The sequence below is a fragment of the Electrophorus electricus genome, chromosome 23 (genome assembly GCF_041902795.1).
Source record: "Electrophorus electricus isolate QZ-2024a chromosome 23, ASM4190279v1, whole genome shotgun sequence".
Lineage (NCBI taxonomy): Eukaryota > Metazoa > Chordata > Actinopteri > Gymnotiformes > Gymnotidae > Electrophorus > Electrophorus electricus.
In genome coordinates this window covers 1702726-1711684 of record NC_137519.1, presented here as the reverse complement: position 1 = coordinate 1711684, position 8959 = coordinate 1702726, and the positions used below count along the sequence as shown (strand labels likewise).

Here is an 8959-nt window from a genome sequence, read left to right as displayed (position 1 = left end):
GGAAGGTCACAACGAGCAGTGGGCTCTATCAGACGTCTCTTTCTAAAGAGAAATGCACAGTGTCACCCAACCAGCAACTTTAAAGCTAGGGCTTACAAACTTAATGTCATCCATCTGTCCAATGCCTGGATTAGAGTCCTTGAGTTTTGTACGGCTAGGTCAACTCTTTGATGCACATGCATTTTGGAGTTTTTTTAAGTGTGTTTTGCAATGTCATTGCCAGTGTGGTTTTCACAGGTTAAGCAAATCAGTGGGCTCTATCAGACCAAGGCCTAGTTGATAGCCAGTGAATTTGCTGGAGATAGGTTAAAGGGCTGGCGCGCCCGGCTTCGACAGTGATTTTTAAAAAGTGCATTTTGCTGAGTCATTGCCAATGCTTCTTTTCAAAGGTGAATAAAATCTAAGCCATTTGAGGCAGCATCACAAAACTCGGCATGCTCCATCTGGCCATGGCCTTGATTCATCTTTGGCGGAACCACAGCACAGCCAAAAACATTGCAAAGGGCTGAAATGATCATACCTTTGATGTTATGGCCTCTCAAGAATGCCTAAGGGATATCAGCATGTGGAAGGTCACAACGAGCAGTGGGCTCTATCAGACGTCTCTTTCTAAAGAGAAATGCACAGTGTCACCCAACCAGGAACTTTAAAGCTAGGGCTTACAAACTTAATGTCATCCATCTGTCCAATGCCTGGATTAGAGTCCTTGAGTTTTGTACGGCTAGGTCAACTCTTTGATGCACATGCATTTTGGAGTTTTTTTAAGTGTGTTTTGCAATGTCATTGCCAGTGTGGTTTTCACAGGTTAAGCAAATCAGTGGGCTCTATCAGACCAAGGCCTAGTTGATAGCCAGTGAATTTGCTGGAGATAGGTTAAAGGGCTGGCGCGCTCCAGCTTCGACAGTGATTTTTAAAAAGTGCATTTTGCTGAGTCAAAGTATTAGCGCGCTAGACTTAGGAGGGTTTTTTCTCAGGCTATTTAAATATGCTGTCTTAACTGTAACAATCAAATTAGATTAGCCTTGCGACTAAACTTTGTAGGGTGGAAGATCTAAGGGACCAGAATTGGCTTGAGCTTCGGTAAATATTAGAGACACATATTTTATTACCATGTGCGGTGAAGTTGGAAAATCAGCTCTGGCGGAACCACAGCATATCCAAAAACATCGCAAATTGCTGAAATGATCATACCTTTGATGTTAAGGCCTCTCAAGAATGCCTAAAAGAGCTTAGCATGTGGAATGTCACAACAAGCAGTGGGCTCTATCAGACGTCTCTTTTTACAGAGAAATGCACAGTGTCACCCACCCAGCAACTTTAAAGCTAGGGCTTTCAAACTTAATGTCATCCATCTGTCCAATGCCTGGATTAAAGTCCTTGAGTTTTGTACGGCTAGGTCAAGTCATTGATGCACATGCATTGAGGAGTTTTTTTAAGTGTGTTTTGCCATGTCATTGCCAGTGTGGTTTTCACAGGTTAAGCAATCAGTGGGCTCTATCAGACCAAGGCCTAGTTGATAGCCAGTGATTTTGCTGGAGATAGGTTAAAGGGGTGGCGCGCCCGGCTTCGACAGTGATTTTTAAAAAGTGCATTTTGCTGAGTCATTGCCAATGCTTCTTTTCAAAGGTGAATAAAATCTAAGCCATTTGATGCAGCATCACAAAACTCAGCATGCTCCATCTGGCCATGGCCTTGATTCAGCTTTGGCGGAACCACAGCATAGCCAAAAACATTGCAAAGGGCTGAAATGATCATACCTTTGATGTTAAGGCCTCTCAAGAATGCCTAAGGGATATCAGCATGTGGAAGGTCACAACGAGCAGATGGCTTGCATTCTTTCGGCCTTCAATGGCGTGCCGGCCTGCAGAAGGTGTCCAAATGTGGACTTCAGCCAGAAATCGAAAAGTTGATCAATGGAAACTGCCAAAATGGGCTCGTTGGTCTAGGCGTATGATTCTTGCTTCGGATGCGAAAGGTCCCGGGTTCAAATCCCGGACGAGCCCCATTTCCTTACTTTAGATCCAGAGGCCTCTGGCACCATTTATGAGTGGCCCTTTCTGAAGAGTGCTGGGCCCCAGACTTCTGTTTCTTTCAACTGTCCAGTAAAAAGGGGACTATAGGGAGGTGTGAAAAGGCTTGTTGGTCTAGAGGTATGGTTCTCGCTTCGGGTGTGAAAGGTCCCGGACAAGGTCCCCCTTCGTCTCAAATCTCTGACTGATGTTAGAGTGAGTTAACTCCTTTAAAATTTTGCTAAGTAGTGTCCAACTTCAGAAAATACTAGAGTGCCCACTTCCTGTCCTGGTGATCTAAGCCAGAATTTGCTTGTTAGGTTTTAAGGAATTTACTTAGGTAACACTCACCTAAACCTGACGTCTGTTTTTACAGAGAAATGCAGAGTTTCGCCCAACCAGCAACTTTAAAGCTAGGGCTTTCAAACTTAATGTCATCCATCTGTCCAATGCCTGGAATAAAGTCCTTGAGTTTTGTACGGCTAGGTCAACTCATTGATGCACATGCATTGTGGGTTTTTTTTAAAGTTTGTTTTGCCATGTCATTGCCAGTGTGGTTATCACAGGCTAAGCAACTCAGTGAGCTCTATCAGACCAAGGCCTAGTTGATAGCCAGTGAATTTGCTGGAGATAGTTTAAAGGGCTGGTGCTAATCCGGCTTCGACAGTGATTTTTAAAAAGTGCATTTTGCTGAGTCAAAGTATTAGCGCATTAGACTTAGGGGTGTTTTTTCACAGGCTATTTAAATATGCTGTCTTAACTGTAACAATCAAATTAGATTAGCCTTGCGACTAAACTTTGTAGGGTGGAAGATCTAAGGGACCAGAACTGGCTTGAGCTTCGGTAAATATTAGAGACACATATTTTATTACCATGTGCGGTGAAATTGGAAAATCAGCTCTGGCGGAACCACAGCATATCCAAAAACATCGCAAATGGCTGAAATGATCATACCTTTGATGTTAAGGCCTCTCAAGAATGCCTAAAAGAGCTTAGCATGTGGAATGTCACAACAAGCAGTGGGCTCTATCAGACGTCTCTTTTTACAGAGAAATGCACAGTGTCACCCACCCAGCAACTTTAAAGCTAGGGCTTTCAAACTTAATGTCATCCATCTGCCCAATGCCTGGATTAAAGTCCTTGAGTTTTGTACGGCTAGGTCAACTCATTGATGCACATGCATTGTGGAGTTTTTTTAAGTGTTTTTTGCCATGTCATTGCCAGTGTGGTTTTCACAGGTTAAGCAATCAGTGGGCTCTATCAGACCAAGGCCTAGTTGATAGCCAGTGATTTTGCTGGAGATAGGTTAAAGGGGTGGCGCGCCCGGCTTCGACAGTGATTTTTAAAAAGTGCATTTTGCTGAGTCATTGCCAATGCTTCTTTTCAAAGGTGAATAAAATCTAAGCCATTTGATGCAGCATCACAAAACTCAGCATGCTCCATCTGGCCATGGCCTTGATTCAGCTTTGGCGGAACCACAGCATAGCCAAAAACATTGCAAAAGGCTGAAATGATCATACCTTTGATGTTAAGGCCTCTCAAGAATGCCTAAGGGATATCAGCATGTGGAAGGTCACAACGAGCAGATGGCTTGCATTCTTTCGGCCTGCAATGGCGTGCCGGCCTGTAGAATGTGTCCAAATGTGGACTTCAGCCAGAAATCAAAAAGTCGGTCAATGGAAACTGCCAAAACGGGCTCGTTGGTCTAGGAGTCTGATTCTCGCTTCGGGTGTGAGAGGTCCCGGGTTCAAATCCCGGACGAGCCCTGTTTACTTACTTTAGATCAACAGGTGTCTGGCACCATTTATGAGTGGCCCTTTCTGAAGAATGCTGGGTCCCAGACTTCTGTTTCTTTCAACGGTCCAGTAAAAAGGTGGACAATAGGGAGGTGTGAAAAGGCTTGTTGGTCTGGAGGAATGGTTCTCGCTTCAGGTGTGAGAGGTCCCGGACAAGCCCACCTTCGTCTCAAATCTCTAACTCATGTTAGAGCAAGTAAACTCCTTTAAAATTTTGCGAAGTAGTGTCCAACTTCAGAAAATTCTAGAGTGCCCACTTCCTGTCCTGGTGATCTAAGCCAGAATTTGCTTGTTAGGTTTTAAGGAATTTACTTAGGTAACACTCACCTAAACCTGACATCTGTTTTTACAGAGAAATGCACAGTTTCGCCCAACCAGCAACTTTAAAGCTAGGGCTTTCAAAATTAATGTCATCCATCTGTCCAATGCTTGGAATAAAGTCCTTGAGTTTTGTACGGCTAGGTCAACTCATTGATGCACATGCATTGTGGGGTTTTTTTAAAGTTTGTTTTGCCATGTCATTGCCAGTGTGGTTTTCACATGCTAAGCAACTCAGTGGGCTCTATCAGACCAAGGCCTAGATTTATAGCCAGTGAATTTGCTGGAGATAGTTTTAAGGGCTGGTTCTAATCCGGCTTCGACAGTGATTTTTAAAAAGTGCATTTTGCTGAGTCATTGCCAATGCTTCTTTTCAAAGGTGAATAAAATCTAAGCCATTTGATGCAGCATCACAAAACTCGGCATGCTCCATCTGGCCATGGCCTTGATTCAGCTTTGGCGGAACCACAGCATAGCCAAAAATATTGCAAAAGGCTGAAATGATCATACCTTTGATGTTAAGGCCTCTCAAGAATGCCTAAGGGATATCAGCATGTGGAAGGTCACAACGAGCAGATGGCTTGCATTCTTTCGGCCTTCAATGGCGTGCCGGCCTGTAGAAGGTGTCCAAATGTGTACTTCAGCCAGAAATTAAAAAGTCGGTCAATGGAAACTGCCAAAACGGGCTCGTTGGTCTAGGCGTATGATTCTTGCTTCGGGTGCAAGAGGTCCCGGGTTCAAATCCCGGACGAGCCCTGTTTACTTACTTTAGATGAACAGGTGTCTGGCACCATTTATGAGTGGCCCTTTCTGAAGAATGCTGGGTCCCAGACTTCTGTTTCTTTCAACGGTCCAGTAAAAAGGTGGACAATAGGGAGGTGTGAAAAGGCTTGTTGGTCTGGAGGAATGGTTCTCGCTTCAGGTGTGAGAGGTCCCGGACAAGTCCACCTTCGTCTCAAATCTCTGACTGATGTTAGAGCAAGTAAACTCCTTTAAAATTTTGCGAAGTAGTGTCCAACTTCAGAAAATACTAGAGTGCCCACTTCCTGTCCTGGTGATCTAAGCCAGAATTTGCTTGTTAGGTTTTAAGGAATTTACTTAGGTAACACTCACCTAAACCTGATGTCTGGTTTTACAGAGAAATGCACAGTTTCGCCCAACCAGCAACTTTAAAGCTAGGGCTTTCAAAATTAATGTCATCCATCTGTCCAATGCTTGGAATAAAGTCCTTGAGTTTTGTACGGCTAGGTCAACTCATTGATGCACATGCATTGTGGGTTTTTTTTAAAGTTTGTTTTGCCATGTCATTGCCAGTGTGGTTTTCACAGGCTAAGCAACTCAGTGGGCTCTATCAGACCAAGGCCTAGATTTATAGCCAGTGAATTTGCTGGAGATAGTTTTAAGGGCTGGTGCTAATCCGGCTTCGACAGTGATTTTTAAAAAGAGCATTTTGCTGAGTCAAAGTATTAGCGTGCGAGACTTAGGAGTGTTTTTTCACAGGCTATTTAAATATGCTGTCTTAACTGTAACAATCAAATTAGATTAGCCTTGCGACTAAACTTTGTAGGGTGGAAGATCTAAGGGACCAGAACTGGCTTGAGCTTCGGTAAATATTAGAGACACATATTTTAGTACCATTTGTGGTGAAGTTGGAAAATCAGCTCTTGCAGAACCACAGCATAGCCAAAAACATTGCAAAGGGCTGAAATGATCATAGCTTTGATGTTAAGGTCTATCAAGAATGCCTAAAAGAGCTTAGCATGTGGAAGGTCACAACAAGCAGTGGGCTCTATCAGACGTCTCTTTTTACAGAGAAATGCACAGTGTCACCCACCCAGCAACTTTAAAGCTAGGGCTTTCAAACTTAATGTCATCCATCTGTCCAATGCCTGGATTAAAGTCCTTGAGTTTTGTACGGCTAGGTCAACTCATTGATGCACATGCATTGTGGAGTTTTTTTAAGTGTGTTTTGCCATGTCATTGCCAGTGTGGTTTTCACAGGTTAAGCAATCAGTGGGCTCTATCAGACCAAGGCCTAGTTGATAGCCAGTGATTTTGCTGGAGATAGGTTAAAGGGGTGGCGTGCCCAGCTTTGACAGTGATTTTTAAAAAGTGCATTTTGCTGAGTCATTGCCAATGCTTCTTTTCAAAGGTGAATAAAATCTAAGCCATTTGATGCAGCATCACAAAACCCGGCATGCTCCATCTGGCCATGGCCTTGATTCAGCTTTGGCGGAACCACAGCATAGCCAAAAACATTGCAAAGGGCTGAAATGATCATACCTTTGATGTTAAGGCCTCTCAAGAATGCCTAAGGGATATCAGCATGTGGAAGGTCACAACGAGCAGATGGCTTGCATTCTTTCTGCCTTCAATGGCGTGCCGGCCTGCAGAAGGTGTCCAAATGTGGACTTCAGCCAGAAATCGAAAAGTCGATCAATGGAAACTGCCAAAATGGGCTCGTTGGTCTAGGTGTATGATTCTTGCTTCGGGTGTGAGAGGTCCCGGGTTCAAATCCCAGACGAGCCCTGTTTACTTACTTTAGATCCTCAGGTGTCTGGCACCATTTATGAGTGGCCCTTTCTGAAGAATGCTGGGTCCCAGACTTCTGTTTCTTTCAACTGTCCAGTAAAAAGGGGACTGTAGGGAGGTGTGAAAAGACTTGCTGGTCTAGAGGTATGGTTCTCTCTTCAGGTGTGAGAGGTCCCGGACACGCCCACCTTCATCTCAAATCTCTGACTGATGTTACAGCGAGTAAACTCCTTTAAAATTTTGCTAAGTAGTGTCCAACTTCAGAAAATACTAGAGTGCCCACTTCCTGTCCTGGTGATCTAAGCCAGAATTTGCTTGTTAGGTTTTAAGGAATTTACTTAGGTAACACTCACCTAAACCTGACGTCTGTTTTTACAGAGAAATGCACAGTTTCTCCCAACAAGCAACTTTAAAGCTAGGGCTTTCAAAATTAATGTCATCCATCTGTCCAATGCCTGGAATAAAGTCCTTGAGTTTTGTACGGCTAGGTCAACTCATTGATGCACATGCATTGTGGGGTTTTTTTAAAGTTTGTTTTGCCATGTCATTGCCAGTGTGGTTTTCACAGGCTAAGCAACTCAGTGGGCTCTATCAGACCAAGGCCTAGTTTATAGCTAGTGAATTTGCTGGAGAGAGTTTAAAGGGCTGGTGCTAATCCGGCTTCGACAGTGATTTTTAAAAAGTGCATTTTGCTGAGTCAAAGTATTAGCGTGCGAGACTTAGGAGTGTTTTTTTCACAGGCTATTTAAATATGCTGTCTTAACTGTAACAATCAAATTAGATTAGCCTTGCGACTAAACTTTGTAGGGTGGAAGATCTAAGGGACCAGAACTGGCTTGAGCTTCGGTAAATATTAGAGACACATATTTTAGTACCATGTGTGGTGAAGTTGGAAAATCTTGCGGAACCACAGCATAGCCAAAAACATTGCAAAGGGCTGAAATGATCATACCTTTGATGTTAAGGTCTATCAAGAATGCCTAAAAGAGCTTAGCATGTGGAAGGTCACAACAAGCAGTGGGCTCTATCAGACGTCTCTTTTTACAGAGAAATGCACAGTGTCACCCACCCAGCAACTTTAAAGCTAGGGCTTTGAAACTTAATGTCATCCATCTGTCCAATGCCTGGATTAAAGTCCTTGAGTTTTGTATGGCTATGTCAACTCATTGATGCACATGCATTGTGGAGTTTTTTTAAGTGTGTTTTGCCATGTCATTGCCAGTGTGGTTTTCACATGTTAAGCAATCAGTGGGCTCTATCAGACCAAGGCCTAGTTGATAGGCAGTGAATTTGCTGGAGATAGGTTAAAGGGGTGGCGCGCCCAGCTTCGACAGTGATTTTTAAAAAGTGCATTTTGCTGAGTCATTGCCAATGCTTCTTTTCAAAGGTGAATAAAATCTAAGCCATTTGATGCAGCATCACAAAACTCGGCATGCTCCATCTGGCCATGGCCTTGATTCAGCTTTGGCGGAACCACAGCATAGCCAAAAATATTGCAAAAGGCTGAAATGATCATACCTTTGATGTTAAGGCCTCTCAAGAATGCCTAAGGGATATCAGCATGTGGAAGGTCACAACGAGCAGATGGCTTGCATTCTTTCGGCCTTCAATGGCGTGCCGGCCTGTAGAAGGTGTCCAAATGTGTACTTCAGCCAGAAATTAAAAAGTCGGTCAATGGAAACTGCCAAAACGGGCTCGTTGGTCTAGGCGTATGATTCTTCCTTCGGGTGCAAGAGGTCCCGGGTTCAAATCCCGGACGAGCCCTGTTTACTTACTTTAGATGAACAGGTGTCTGGCACCATTTATGAGTGGCCCTTTCTGAAGAATGCTGGGTCCCAGACTTCTGTTTCTTTCAACGGTCCAGTAAAAAGGTGGACAATAGGGAGGTGTGAAAAGGCTTGTTGGTCTGGAGGAATGGTTCTCGCTTCAGGTGTGAGAGGTCCCGGACAAGCCCACCTTCGTCTCAAATCTCTGACTGATGTTAGAGCAAGTAAACTCCTTTAAAATTTTGCGAAGTAGTGTCCAACTTCAGAAAATACTAGAGTGCCCACTTCCTGTCCTGGTGATCTAAGCCAGAATTTGCTTGTTAGGTTTTAAGGAATTTACTTAGGTAACACTCACCTAAACCTGATGTCTGGTTTTACAGAGAAATGCACAGTTTCGCCCAACCAGCAACTTTAAAGCTAGGGCTTTCAAAATTAATGTCATCCATCTGTCCAATGCTTGGAATAAAGTCCTTGAGTTTTGTACGGCTAGGTCAACTCATTGATGCACATGCATTGTGGGTTTTTTTTAAAGTTTGTT

The 8959-nt window shown here is 43.7% G+C and overlaps 1 non-coding gene across 1 annotated transcript; it reads left to right on the top strand.

Annotated features, from left to right (window-relative positions):
• The first annotated feature begins 4807 nt into the window (after positions 1-4807).
• trnap-cgg (transfer RNA proline (anticodon CGG)) lies at positions 4808-4879 on the top strand. The gene has a single exon. It is a non-coding gene; the product is annotated as a tRNA-Pro (tRNA).
• Positions 4880-8959: the final 4080 nt, after the last annotated feature.